This window comes from Ovis canadensis, chromosome 4 (genome assembly GCF_042477335.2).
Source record: "Ovis canadensis isolate MfBH-ARS-UI-01 breed Bighorn chromosome 4, ARS-UI_OviCan_v2, whole genome shotgun sequence".
Lineage (NCBI taxonomy): Eukaryota > Metazoa > Chordata > Mammalia > Artiodactyla > Bovidae > Ovis > Ovis canadensis.
In genome coordinates this window covers 100,940,987-100,957,136 of record NC_091248.1, presented here as the reverse complement: position 1 = coordinate 100,957,136, position 16,150 = coordinate 100,940,987, and positions in this window count along the sequence as shown.

Sequence of the window (16,150 nt, the reverse complement as noted above, 5' to 3'; positions counted from 1 at the left end):
AGCCCAGCAGTGTGGGAGAGAGAGTAATAAGGCCCAGGGAGGCCATGAGCAAGAAAGAGGCCTGATTCCTTTCAGAATCTAAGGGATTAAAATGCTGCTTCCATGCAACTGTGCAATAGAAAATAGCATTAAATAATAAAAACTCAGGATGCTTGCTGGGAGCTGAATCATTTTATGTATGTAACTGATCATAAAGACACGGCTTCGTATATAGTAGTAGGTTGGCACCTGCAGGCTGATACAAATTCATAGTGGTGTTGACAATATCTCCCTTGCTTGGGAAAGGTTAGGAAACTTTAGCTGGGGAGAACACCAACATATGTGGATTCTGGTTCTCGTTATCATTTTTCTCTGACAAATAAACTGCACTCCACAGAGATATCTGAAATAGCACTTTTGTCCTGAAACAAAAGTGGAGAATTGCCTTGGAGGCAATCATTTGTTAACTGCGAAAATATCAATGAAATGTGAGGACAGAATAAAGATGTTTTCATATACACAGTTTCAAAACTTTTTACTTAACGTTTGTGTAAACTAAAATCAGAAAATATGATGCTAATACTCAGTACACAGATTCTCGTGGCTTGTCAGTTTTTTAAAGGCAAGATAGTCTAATGAGGGCTTCTCCAATGGCTTAGATGGTAAGGAATCCACCTGCAATGCAGGAGACCCAGGTTAGATGTCTGGGTCAGGAAGATCCCCTGGAGAAGAGATTGGCTACCCACTCTAGTATTCTCACTTGGAGAATTCCATAAACAGAGGAGCTGGTGGGCTCCATGGGATTGCAAAGAGTCAAGCATGTCTTACTAGTGAGATGAGTTTAGATTTTATAATCAACCGCACTGAATTCAAATCTTTGCTTGAAATGTTAATAAATGTATGACAACAGGAAAGAGGTTATTTTGCTGTTGTCTGTGTCTCACTTTCTTTCATTGTAAAAATCAAGATGAAGATGGCAATCTCTCCGGGTTTCTGTGATGATCAAAGAAAGCATGTATGTGGAAGCATCTGATACTTAAGATGGGGACCGAGGGAATATTATAATACTATTTTAGATTCTTAGCCCTTATTAGCAATAAACACTCCCCACCTTCTATTTTTCCCATGTATGTTTCATAAAAATTCTTTTTCTTAAAATGTGAATTTTTTTTTAATCCCTTATTGTGGTTGTTTAGTTGCTCAGCTATGTCCAACTCTTTGCAACCCATGGACTGTAGCCCACAAGGCTCCTCTGTCCATGGGATTTTCCAGGCAAGAACACTAGAGTGAGTTGTCATTTTCTTCTCAAAGGGATTTTCCAGACCCAGTGATTGAACCTGCATCTCTTCCATTGGCAGGCAGATACTTTACTACTGAGCCACCAGGGGAGTTCTTCTTTATGCCTATATCCATTTATATACAAGCACTGTGCTGTAGGGTAGACGATTTACCATATGTGACCTATGATTATTACACTAGAAACCATTATCTCCCAAAATACATTTCTTGCAGTTAGTCAAACATGCCTTTTGACTAATATCCTCTCCAATGCGATCAATGTAACAACTGATGTGAGCCACCTCCAAGATATCTGGGGCAGTAACCATCAGGCTGATCCTGAAATCAGTATTTCCAGGATGATATAGCTCCCTCTAGTCTGGGTCTTCAATGATTGTATGGAGAAAAAATTCACCCTACTGAACTAAACAAGCTCCCAGGACTGGTGAGACAGAAATGAATGGTATTCGACTACTGATATTTTGTGATCTTTTACAGAAACCTACTCTAATCAATATGCCAAATGAACATATTATTCTGAATCTCAGGATCCATATCTGTAAAACAAGAGAGTTGGACCCAGTTACTTCTAATATTGCTTTTTACAAACATGTGCTATGATCCTTAAACTTAGCTTAGGAAAGGCATTCTATAAATATTAATGTGTTCCAAACTGTACAGAGCTACACATTAAATAGAATACTTAAATTCCAGATATTAGGAGGGGAAAGTAGAAAAACAGGCATAAATTTTAAAAAAGAAGAAAACAAGGTGAATCTAAGAGACAAGGAAAGGCTTTGGGCAAGAGGGAAGGGAGGGGAGAAAGAGATTCCACAGCAGATCCAGAATAACCAGAATGCTGTTTGGCCTTGAAGGCTGAGGGCTGTGCTTCTCAAAGCAAACAGAGGGAGCCTTGTACCCACAAAGAACAAGACAGTGTAATGTGATCGCTTGACTGAGGAGAGAAGCAGGGTTAATTGAGAGGGGGAAAAAGACTTAAGGAGAGTCAGACAAGAAAAACCCATGTTCAGGAAGCGTGAAATTAGAAACCCAGTTAGAACCACTGGAACCTAAGAGTGGCCACTCTGAGTCAGACCAGGGGATCCGGCAGCCCACTTTTCTTTTGCCATCGTTGACCTCAAACATGCGCCTTCTTTGCCTTTTCTGGTTTTATTATACTCTTTTAAATGTGCAGCAACAAATTGGCCAAAAAAAAAAAAAGTAGAAACCAAACTCCATAAGAACATGAAAAGTGGTTTTACAGAAAGCTGAAATGATGGTTCCAGTTTGTTTCAGAAAGCATTTGCTCTATCTCAAATGGACTCAGAAATGGAGTAAGTGAGAATGTTAACCAAGTACAGATGATGGCAGTAATGACGGGAGGTATCAGAGGGTAAGCTAAAAGCAGAGCATCTTCCCAAAGTCAGACAAAGGCCCAAGGTCTAGAACCAATCATTTAAGATGCAATAATAAAACATATAACTTTTTTGAGTGCCACCATATGCTAGCCACTGTGTTAGGGATTTCTCATGTGCTATGTCATATCTTCCCCCCAAATAACTTTATCCTCACTTCATAGACTTGAAAACTAAACTGTGGAATAGCTAGAGCAATAAGTGGGTTGCAATTTCCAATACAGTCTGTCTTATTCCAGTATCTACATGGATTAGCTACATTAGATTGGTAAGCAAAAGAAGTACTGAAGGGTAAAGAGCAAATAGCATCTTTACGAGAATCATAAAGATTCAAAGACTGAATCTAAAGATAATTTTCAAAGGTAAGTTGGTAAGTTTCTTCCTTTGTTCTAAACCCAGTCTAACCAATTTACAATAGTTTCTAGACTGGATTCATGCCTTTCCTGTCTCTTCTCACTCCAGGGACCTTCCCCCTTCTCACAGGTGCCCTCCTACCATTCACACTACCCAAGACAACCAATCAACTGACCTGTTAATAATCAATTAAATTTTCTTTCTCAACAATTTGAACTAAGAGACAAAAGCTGTCATTGGTTGAGAGCAAGTACTTGAACCGAAAAATCCCACGGTGTCTGGGCAGCCAAAATGACTATAGACAAGATGAGCAACTCAATGACACATATATGAAGTATATTCTTAAAATACAAGAAGAATGGAATAAAGGAGAATGAGAAGAGAAGAGAGAGAGGAGAGAACTCAGTGGCCCCTAAGAGTCTCAGCTCTCCTCTTTACAGTTTCCATCTCCAGTGTCATGAATGTTTAGCTCTCCCTTCTGCCTTTAGAAGTTCTGGGATTTCCCAGGTCCAGAAACTAATTGTTAAATAAATGGAACTATGTGCACGGTTTAACATTAGAAGACTCAATAGTGTAAACATTTCAATTAATCTCACATTGATTTATAAACAATATGATCTCGACCAACAGCTCAACAGTTTTTTGCTTGTTTGTTATTTATAGAAATGAACAAACTGGTTCTAAAGTATATATGGAAATCTGAACCCCTGGAATATCTAAAATCATATGAATAAAGATGGAGGACTAATGCTAACAGCTATCAGTACTTAATATAAAGTGACAGTAATTAAGAGAGTGGTATTGGCATAAGGTGGACATGAATTTGAGCAAAATCTGGGAGATAAAAAAATCATGGGGTCTCAAAGAGTCAGACATAACTTAGCCACTGAACAACAAAAACACTGATTGAAATAAAGGAAATATAATAAATCAAGGAAACAGAATAGAGGCTCTAGAAATATACAGACACACAAATAGACATTAATTTATAATCAAGGCTATTGTGCAGAGTTGCTGTATGCTGTTTATTTCTCCCAGCCCCATATGCTCATGTTGAGACCTAACCTCAGTGCAATTGCGTTAAGAGGTACAGTCTTCAAAGAGGGTGATGAAGTCGTAAGTGTAGAGCCTTCATGAATAGGATTCATACCTTTTAAAGGCAACCCCCAGAGAACTCCCTGGCCCCCTCCTCAGTTACTGCCACAGAGGGTCCCCAGAGCACACTTACAAATTTCCTTTCCACCACTTCAATCTCCTTCTGAACCTTAACTTATTCTTTTATTCTCAGCTATCAGGAAAAAAAAAAAAAATCACATGTCTCCACCCCATTTCAAGATGAGAATGAGCCCCTTTACTTGTTGTCCATATTCTGTCCTTTTACCCTTTTCTCATCATTTCCAGAATGTTTCCCATCTAACGTCACACTTCAATTGCTTTCCTTTCTTGCTCTATAAAATCAACCCCCTCCCATTTAAAACAAAACAAAAAGAAGCTCCTGAATTTAAAAAATTATATTTACTCCTCAAGGCGGAGTCCTCAGACTCTCTACCATCTCTCCAAAATGAATTTCCCTTAGTATTCCCAGTGATCTGGCCCTAACCTAATCTTTCCTGACTCACACTATCTGCCTTTCTCTTTTCCAGCGACACAGAACCATGCACTACGTCTGCCTCTCTGGCTTCACGCACATTACTACAACTTTGCAGCATTTATTTCTCCTCATTTTCCTCTTGTGAAAACTCCATCAATCTTTCAAGGCTTAACTAATGTCACTTTCTCCGTGAATTAGTTCAAAATTTTCCGGTCTAAATTAAACTCTCACATAAAGGAAAGGTTTATGTTGTCACTTGATTTTTATAGCTTTTAACATATACTGCTCCATATTTTATAGTTTTATACATTTTTATTAAGGTATAATTGACATACAACATATGAATTTCAGGTGTAGTATAAAATGATTCAATATTTGTATATGCTGGAAATGATCACTGCAATAATTCCAGTTAACATCTGTCATCATATATGTTGCAGAATTTTTTTCTTGTGATGAGAACTGTTAAAATACACTCTTTAAGCAACTTTCAAGTATACAGTACAGTATTATTAACTATAGTCATTCTAATTGAGTTGAGAAACCATTAGAGGATTCTGAAAAAGGGGATCATGGGATCTTTTATTCATATACATTTAAATCATTCTGGCTGTAGTGTTGAGAATAAAATGTGAGAAAACTTAGGAAATACTGAACAGTCCTGGAGAAAGAGCATAGGAGATGATGAGAAGAGATCAGCTATGGAGCTTTTGTTTTTTCACTATACCAGGTGACATGTAGGATCTTAGTTTCCAGACCAGGGATCGAACCCATACTTACTACAGTGGAAGCTCAGAGTACTGAAATTGGACTGCTAAGAATTTCCCTGGAACTCATTTTGAACTGAGCATTCTTAGGCCTTGATAATGTATTAAATGTAGGCAGGGGGGAGGGAAGGTAATCATGTATGAATCTTCCATTTCTGTGTTGAGAAACTGGATAGAAGATAATAAGTTGGGGAAGGCTAGGGGAAAGCACAATTTTTTTATTAGAAAGTAAGGCAAAAGAGTTCTGTGTTTGATACACTAAGTTTTGGAAGTGTTAGACATTTTTAACCCTCACAAAAGTCTTACGAAATAGGTGATATCATTATCCTATTTTACAAGCAAAAATGCTGGATGTTTAGAAATATATTGTTTCATCACCCTAAAAGTGAAGCTGAAATTCCTTCTCAGGTCTTTTTAAATGAAGTGTTTCAAAAATGCCCCATTGCTTCTCTATGAGGCATCCAATATAGGTCAGGATCAAGGCAGAAACAACTCAGTTTGGGTCCTTCACATCATTGAACATCAGCTATTTAAAAGATGCTTCTGTAAAATCAATCATGTTGGAAATTTTAGGTGTTTAAACTCATATATAATTATTATTTAAAGTGAAATTACCTTCCTATGCCTTGGGAAATATATTCCTCCTAAGAAACATCCTTCCATATCCTTGACAAAGGAGGTTGATTTGGAGAGTGAGTGGAGTGCCTTTCACCTTTGTATATAAGTACTTGAGAACCGCTTCATTGTTTTAGCTCTGCTTCCAAGGAAAAAATCTCAACTGTTCTGTTGGTGAGCAAGAATAAAAGAATGAAAGCAGACAAGCAGCCTTTGCAAACATATGAATCATAAGAGTAGAAGCCTGCTTAGTTATCCCCCTATCATCTTTCAAGTTCATTTTTACCATGATCATCATAAAAGCTGTGGCTTTATTAATAATGAAGTGCTTGTGATAACAAAATGGGGCCTAAGTAAATGCCACGCTTTTTAAAAACATATATTCATGTTTTACTAAAAGCTTTCATGAATCAAATAATAACCTTCCTAATTCTAATAGCTGGACTCTCCTGTGAAATATTCATTATGGTCTTGACCAACAGCCTAATTTTCCATTATACTCAAAGAGCCTCCATTTATATTAATTGGTGTGTGTGAGCACCCAGAATAAACCTTTCATTCTCAAACTTTCTAATAGTTGATATTTTGTTCCACAGAAATAACCATTTTCCTCTGAGAATAATTATTATTTCAGTTGATCCAATCTGCCTTCTCTTTCTCAAAAGCTATTAAGCTAAATACAAAGCTTTGATCTTTTGCAGTATTCTGCTTCCTTGAACCTTCTATGGAGCAAAATGACTCTTGTACAACAACACCCTGGGGAGATGAAGTGCATATGGTGTAATTTCCACTTAACTATTGTAGTCTCTACTCTTGGAGACATGTTTTCTTATACAACTGGGCCTATGGTTCAGTCCAGTATGGTGATTAGGACAGTGATAAAGAATAAAGGCTCTGGGGTCCCACTGCCTAGGTTCAGACCTACTGTTACCAACTCTCTTGAGTTTGATCTTCATCTGCAAAGCAAGAAGAATACTTATCCTTTACTATTGTATAGTATCCTAAACAATTAATAGATTATTTGAAAATTTAACTAATAAATGTACACAACACAATTCCTAGCATATATGTGAGACTAAGTATTTTTTTCCCATTTGTTTCTCCAGTTTGACCACAAATAGGTGGCCTGTGTTTCATTTCTCTTTTACTAAGTTTTCTTTTTCTCCTTTCATCCATCAATGAAGAACAAAAATTAGAGTTCATGGTCTAGTTGAAGAAATGAATAAATACAAGTTAAGGTTAATAAGGATCTGTGAATCAGTAACATATCTCAAAACTCTAGAAACATATGAACTGCACTGGAAGATTTTTTAGAGATAATAAATGTAAGGGTTGTTACTCATAGAATGGTTGACACATAATGAAAGATAACATTTGAGTAGTAAAAACTGTACATTCTCAACTGAATGACTTCTGCTTAATTATGTATTCAACTGTACTCATCTCACACACTAGCAAAATAATGCTCAAAATTCTCCAAGCCAGGCTTCAACAGTACATGAACTGTGAAATTCCAGATGTTCAAGCTGGATTTAGAAAAAGCAGAGGAACCAGAAATCAAATTGCCAACATCTGTTGGATCATCAAAAAAGGAAGAGAGTTCCAGAAAAACATCTACTTCTGCTGTATTGACTATGCCAAAGCCATTGACTGTGTGCATCACAATAAACTGTGGAAAATTCTGAAAGAGATGGGAATGCCAGACCACCTGACCTGCCTCCTGAGAAACCTATATGCAGGTCAGGAAGCAACAGTTAGAACTGGACATGGAACAACAGACTGGTTCCAAATAGGGAAAGGAGTATGTCAAGGCTGTATATTGTCACCCTATTTAACTTATATCAGCGTACATCATGAGAAACACTGGGCTGGATGAAGCACAAGCTGGAATCAAGATTGCCAGGAGAAATATCAATAACCTCAGATATGCAGATGACACCACCCTTATGGCAGAAAGTGAAGAAGAACTAAAGAGCCTCTTGATGAAAGTGAAAGAGGAGAGTGAAAAAGTTAGCTTACAGCTCAACATTCAGAAAATGAAGATCATGGCATCCGGTCCCATCACTTCATGGGAAATAGATGGGGAAACAGTGGAAACAGTGTCAGACTTCATTTTTTGGGCTCCAAAATCACTGCAGATGATAACTGCAGCCAGGAAATTAAAAGACGCTTACTCCTTGGAAGGAAAGTTATGACCAACTTAGACAGCATATTCAAAAGCAGAGACATTACTTTGTCAACAAAGGTCCGTCTAGTCAAAGCTATGATTTTTCCAGTAGTCATGTATAGATGTGAGAGTTGGACTATAAAGAAAGCAGAGCACTGAAGAACCGATGCTTTTAAATTGTGGTGTTAGAGAAGACTCTTGAGAGTCCCTCGGACTTCAAGGAGATCCAGCCATTCCATCATAAAGGAAATCCGTCCTGAATATTCATTGGAAGGACTGATGCTGATGCTGAAACTCCAGTACTTACGCCATCTGATATGAAGAGCTGATTCAGAAAAGACCCTGATGCTAGGAAAGATTGAAGGCAAAATGAGAAGGGGACGACAGAGAATAAGATGGTTGGATTGCCTCACCAAGTCAATGGACGTGAGTTTGAGTAAACTCTGGGAGTTGGTGATGGACAGGGAGGCCTGGCATCCTGCAGTCCTTGGGGTGGCAAAGAGTTGGACATGACTGAATGACTGAACTAAACTGAACCGATGTATTGGAAACTAAGAATTTGAATCAATATGTTTTTCAGGAAGTCTTAAGGCAGAAAATGAATCAATGCTCTATTATTATACTGGTCTGGAGGTACAATAATTTAGGGATCATCATATGGTAACCCCAAGGACAGAGGAGCCTGGCAGGGTTGCATAGAGTCCCTAGGGTTACAAAGAGCTGGACATGACTGAAGCCACTTAGCGTGCATGCATGCACACATATGGTAACCATTCTCTGTGTTCCTAAATATAGCCACAGCCTTATAACTGTTGTCCAGAATTCACCAAGACCTGGCTCCTTGGGTTACCAAGAACACATTTTGTAGGATCACCAGTATAAGAGAGGATGATAATAGGCTTAACATTTCCTTGGCCTGGAGTTCTCTTTTGCATTTCTATGTTGAACTTCACATTATGGATAAGCTCCCAGGGACCACACCTCAGGAAAACAAGAGAACATCCCCCTGCCCCGAACTCTTGATCCTCTTTCAGCTTTGGTCTTATAGTCACTAGACATAGTTTAACTTTATTTATGAGGGTTGAGATTTTTTTTTTTGTTACTGCCCAGTGATTGGTAGATTATTGGTGCTAAATGAATAACCATCTATTAAGTAAATAAATAAACCTGCACTTTAAAAAATTCTATGTATGTGTTATATTGATATACATATATATATATATGGCAATCTTTGCTTTGCTTAGTAGTAGAGAACCATTAAAATGACCGTGCAAGCTGAAACAATGAAAAGCAATCATAACGGATGGGGGAAAATCCTGATTTTTCTATGACCTTTCAAAGTGAAAGTGTTAGTCACTCAGTCGTGTCCAACTCTTTGAGACCCCAAGGACAGTAACCCACCAGGCTCCTCTGTCCATGGGATTTTCCAGGCAAGAATACTGGAGTTGGTTGCCATTTCCTCCTCCAGGGGATCTTCCTGACCCAGGGATCAAATCCATGTCTCCCGCATTGCAGACAGATTCTTTACCATCTCAAAACCCTAAAAATTATCTTACTGTCTAAATATATAGACACTTTAAAAATAATAGTAAAACTAACATTTACATAGTACACTATAATGTAAAATATTAGAAACATTGAAAATTAAAGTGGTTTATTTCTTTGTTTAAAAAAAATTAGCAAGAATAGTTTAAAGAGTGCTTGCCTTCTCATCAGATAACTTACTACATGGAGTGAGCATCTTTATTACACCTTAATGAACTGTCATAATCCTTTCTAAATTCAGATCAGCTTGACCAACGTTTTACCCTTTGTCCTTCCAGTAGCATGAAATACCTCTGGGATTTCCTTTAATGTAAGGTCTTTTTTCAATGTGACTTCTGAGACTCATCATCTTTTTCATTACAACCTTCCCCTCATTTTATGCTGATGAGGTCATCCTCATTAAGGTCTTCTGGTAGCATATCGCCAGAGCATTTTCAACATCACCTCTGGCAGCATTGTAACTTCATTTACATCTGATTCGAATCCCACGAAGTATGTGCATCACGCAATAATAGTTTTTGTCCCACTGAAAAAGTATTACTTGCTTTTGTTTCTGCCATAATGCCTAAATGTTTTCAACTGCATACACAGTTCTCCCCAGATTCAGTTAAACTTACCTGCTTTCTGCTGTAGTATCCAGAGCCTGTCCTAAAGTCTGTATAAGAAAATAGGCTTTAAAAATTAAAACACCATCTTGGCCCATTGGCTGGATTAATAACATTGTATTTATGTAAAAATACAGTATATTTTGCCTTTCACTTCTCTTCTATTCATAGCTATTTGTAAGGCCTCCTCAGACAACCATTTTGCCTTTTTGTGTTTCCTTTGCTTGAGGATGGTCTTGATCCCTGCCTCCTGTAAAATGTCACGAACCTCCGTCCATAGTTCTTCAGGCACTCTGTCTATCGAATCTAGTCCCTTAAATCTATTTCTCACTTCAACTGTATAATCTTAAGGGATTTGATTTAGGTCATACCTGAATGGTCTAGTGGCTTTCCCTACTTTCTTCAATTTCAGTCTGAATTTGGCAATAAGGAGCTCATGATCTGAGCCACAGTCAGCTCCCGGTCTGTTTTTGCTGACTGTATAGGGCTTCTTCATCTTTGGCTGCAAAGAATATAATCAATCTGATTTCGGTATTGACCATCTGGTGATGTCCATGTGTAGAGTCTTCTCTTGTGTTGTTGGAAGAGGGTGTTTGCTATGACCAGTGCATTCTATTGGCAAAACTCTATTAGCCTTTGCCCTGCTTCATTCTGTACTCCAAGGCCAAATTTGCCTGTTACTCCAGGCGTTTCTTGACTTCCTACTTTTGCATTCCAGTCCCCTATAATGAAAAGGACATCTTTTTTGGGTGTTAGTTCTAAAAGGTCTTGTTGGTCCTCATAGAACCATTCAACTTCAGCTTCTTCAGCATTACTGGTCAGGGCAGTAATAGACTTGGATTACTGTGATATTGAATGGTTTGCCTTGGAAATGAACAGAGATCATTCTGTCATTTTTGAGATTGCATCCAGGTACTATATTTTGGACTCTTTTGTCGATTATGATGGCTACTCCATTTCTTCTAAGGGATTCTTGCCCACAGTAGTAGATATAATGGTCATCTGAATTAAATTCACCCATTCCAGTCCATTTTAGTTCACTGATTCCTAGAATGTCAACGTTCACTGTTGCCATCTCCTGTTTGACCACTTCCAATTTGCCTTGATTCATGGACCTAACATTCCAGGTTCCTATGCAATATTGCTGTTTACAAAATCAGACTTTGCTTCCATCACCAGTCACATCTACATCTGGGTGTTGTTTCTGTTTTGGCTCTGTCTCTTTATTCTTTCTGGGGTTATTCCTCCATTGATCTCCTGTAGCATAGTGGGTACCTACTGACCTGGAGAGTTCATCTTTCAGTGTCTTATCCTTTTGCCTTTTCATACTGTTCATGGATACTGAACTATAAAGTAGTTGGACTATAAACAAAGCTGACTGCTGAAGAATTGATGCTTTTGAACTGTGGTGTTGGAGAAGACATTTGAGAGTCCCTTGGACTGCAAGGAGATCCAACCAGTCCATCCTAAAAGAGATCAGTCCTGGGTGTTCATTGGAAGGACTTATGCTGAAGCTGAAGCTCCAATACTTAGGCCACCTGATACAAAGAACTGACTCACTGGAAAAGACCCTGATGCTGGGAAAGATTGAAGGCAGGAGGAGAAGGGGACGACAGAGAATGAGATGTTGGATGGCATCACTGACTCAATGGACATGAGTTTGAGTAAACCCTGGGAGTTGGTGATGGACAGGGAGGCCTGGGGTGCTGCAGTCCATGGGGTCACAAAGAGTCATACACGACTGAGCAACTGAACTGAACTGAAGTCTATTTTTGTATATTATATTTTGTATATTGGGGTAAAAAACCAAACTTTCCCATTTTTAAGTCCCCAAGAGAAATAAAGTGACAGTATTAAGTGCTTTAAATGTTAAACTAGTTTGCTTACATTTTCTCTTTTCTGCTGGGAACTGAGAAGCAACACAACTGCATATATTGCTTTCTGGGCATGAACTGAATGACGAGTGTGTAGAGATCAAACATTGACAGGCTTTGAAAAGTGACGTGAAGTTTCACTGATCATGACTGGCATCTGTTATTTATGTAGTGACTTGTGAGCCAGCAGTAAAATTTGTACCTTATGTAATTACTCAGTAAATATATTGTGGAAACTAAAATTTGAACAATGGTGGTGTTGAGGTACTTGGTGTCATTAACTCAGGTAACTGAAATTCATGTGTGTTGAAATGATGCAAAGTGAGGACTCCCTATACACATATATATACATATGTATATGTGAAAGGACCTGTTTCCAGAATCCAAATTTGCTTTGTTCTGGAACTGATAGAGAGAAAAGCAATTTAATAAAGTGTAGGTGCAGAAAATATAAGTCTAGCCAAATGATAACAGGATAAAAGAGCCAGAAAGATAAGAAAGTAGCAATGAGGGTAAAGAAGAAATTCAAATCCTATCTCAACAAGAAATTGGAATATGCTTAGATTCTGCATTCCTCAGCTAAAAATCAATGTACGGACCCAAGGACAAGGAAGGATAGAGTGAGTCATCAGAAGACTGCCTGAAGGTTCTGCTTGATTTTCATTCATATAAACCTTGTCTCTAGAGATAAGTTCAGGTAAACATCCAAGGTGTGTATGGGGGTGGGTAGGGGAGTGAATTCAGTTGGCCTTTGCTGCCCAGGAGAGTAATTGGTACACCTGCCATGCCTGATAGTGTGATCTGGGAAATCTACACTTGCGCTGAGAGCAAAAGGAGGGCTCTGAGCAGGCTGATAACGTTTTATCAGGGAAAGGAGCAGCGTATCTTATTTGGCCTTCAAACTGCAAAGGTAGCCACTGAACTCCACTCAGCCCCAGCCAGACACACCCACTCCCACTCCGCAAGATACTGCTTCACTGGCCCTGCTCGTCAGCCTTCCGGGCTCATATCAGGCACAGAGTTTCTCACATTCTCAGTTTTGCTTCATTCACCTTTGCCAACAAGAAGGCTTGGGCCCTTGCATTCAGCTGGGTAGTCAACTTTGCTTTCCTCACTGGTGAAGGAGAGTTTTACCCATGAGTCACTTCCTAGATCCAGCTCTAGACAGATCAGATCAGCCATTTCCCTTTCCCTAGAGAGGACAAGAACTTCCCAGGTGGCACAGTGGTAAAGAATCAGCCTGTCAATACAGGAGGAACAAGAGACATGGGTTTGATCCCTGGGTTAGGAAGATCTCGTGCAGGAGGTAAAGGAAACTGACTCCAGTATTCTTGCCTGGGAAATTCCATGGACAGAGGCGCCTGGCAAGCCATAGTCCATGGGGTTGCGAAGAGTCAGCTATAACTGAGCAGCTGAGCCCGCGTGCACACACACACATGGACACACATACGCACAGAGGACACTGTTTGTCAAGCACCACCAGGGTATGCCCCCCTCCATGATTACTTTCCATTTCCCATCCATCTGTTAGATGTCCCCACATATATCTGCTGATTTCTTACTAGGAGTGTTTCATCACAAACTGTAAAATGTATTTAGTTCTTATTTCAGAACATGGAGTCAGTTATTTTCACTTACTTTCCTTTATTTTCACATGTTTTCAGAATCTTACAAGTGTTATCCCCAGACCCTGAGTGAGAAGGGCGCCCGTTTAACAATTACAATACAGAATTGTTTTAAGTACTCCAAGTAAGGAAGAGAGCTTGAGCTTGTTGGCAATCTCTACAGAAGTTTATTCCATACAAGGCTTATTTCTGTGTACTTGTAGTTACTGTCTTTTTCTTGCCAGTAAATTTGGACATAGGATTTCTTGAAATAAGTTTTTTGTGTCTCCAAAAAACTAAGTGACTGATACTTGGGTAACCTGAGAATAACACAAAATTTTTGTATATACAAGACAATGAAAGAAGTCTTCTTTGGAAGTGCCCTGGTCAATCTTCATTCACTGTAGTACACTTCCCTTGCTGTTATTTTAGTCACTAAATCATGTCTGACTCTTTTGCAACCCTGTGAGCTGTAGCCCACCAGGCTCCTCTATTCATGGGATTTACCAGGCAAGAATACTAAAGTGGGTTGCCAATTTTCTCCAGGGATCTTCCCAATCTAGGGATCAACCCCCTGTCTCCTGTGTTGGCAGGCAGGTTCTTTACCACTGAACCACCAGGGAAGCCCAGTATACCTCCCTACAGAATAGTAAAAAATGTCCATTGAGAGACGTGACATCAGGTGACCAGCTACATAAAGCAGGGCAGTTCAGTAGTGGAATTCTAAACATGGAGGGGCTTTTATTTAGTAAAATATGATACTATCAAGCAAAAAAAAAAAAAGAAAGAATACTGTTCTAGATAGCTGAAACAGTAGCTACAGGCTTCAGGACAAACAGACACATTTCCCCCTGGGACTTATGCAGTTCAAAATTCTGTCCACATCCAAGTTCCTCAGACGTCAGTTGATCTTATGCCAGGATTCTCATAAATCTATTTTACATAAGAAACCCCAAAGGTGTTTACCAAATATACAGCTATTCTAACTCCACTCCACAGAGATCCTAAATCAATTAGTTTAAGCTGCTCTTATTCTAAGTACTGCCTTGGCCTACTGTAAAACACGAAAATATTTCTAATGCCTAGAGAAGGAACATTACTGCTCGTGTTTAAAGAATAATTAGAAAGAATGCTAAATGGCAAACATCTTTTATAGTTAGTGATAGGATATGTGTGTTTTGGATTTGCTTTCATATTGAATATAATCTACAGCAGTGGTTCTCTAACTTTGTTCTGCCTTAGATTTACCTGGAGGGCTTGTGAAAACAGATTGCTGGCCCTTAACCTAGCCTCTTTTTTCGAGAGTCTGAGGGTGCTGGAAATTTGCACTGCTAACAAATACCAAGAGTTACTGATGTTGCTGCTCTGGCACGTTTGGAGCACCACTATTTATAAGATATGCTTGTTTTGGTTTACCTGTTGACTTCTTGGTAAAGACAATTTAAAAATGAAGATGACTACACATACTGATTGAATGCCTAATACATGCTGATTCTGCTTTGGACATTTGTGATATTCTGAGGAATCAGTCAAACACTGACTGCAACAGTTTGATATAAATAAGTAACCAGAGATGTTACTGAGAACCATGCCATACGTATGTGACTATATGTAATTGGATCTTAAGAGAACAATAACATTCAAGGACATTCAAGATAGCAAAGGCTACCTCATAGAGATGTTGTAATTAGCCCTCCAAGCTCCTCTGTCCATGGGGATTCTCAGGAATACTGGAGTGGGTTGCCATGCCCTCCTCCAGGAGATCTTCCCAACTGGGGGATCAAACCTAGGTCTCCTGAAGTGCAGGCAGATTCTTTACCATCTGAGCCACCAGGGAAGTGCTGTAAATGATTATTTGCAATATATTAAAATAACATGTAGTCCACAGTAAGTGCTATTTGTGTTAATTAATGATTTTTGACAAAATATGTAATTTAATCCTAATGACACTACCATGTGGGTGCTGTTATTAGATCTGTTTTAAAGATGAGAAAACTGAAGCACAGAGGGGTTAAGTGACTTCCCTAAAGTCACAAATTAAGTGGTGGAACCACCTCTGTGCACTCATGAAGTTTGACTTCAGAATTTATTTTCTTAATCTCAGTGTTATATTGTTTCTCGAGAGAAGTGACTTGGCGAAGACAGAGTTCATAATATATACTATATTAAATATACTTAGAGCATATAACTCAATTGCAAGTCAGTCACTTTAAAAACATTAGCAGCAGGTCCACATTTCCTTCAGACCAATGAGGAAATTAAGCCATTATTATAAATATTCTTTCCAGAACTGAGACCACTGGAAAACAGGCAGCATAGTTTTATAGAAAGAACATTTGCTTTAAAGTCTGACAGC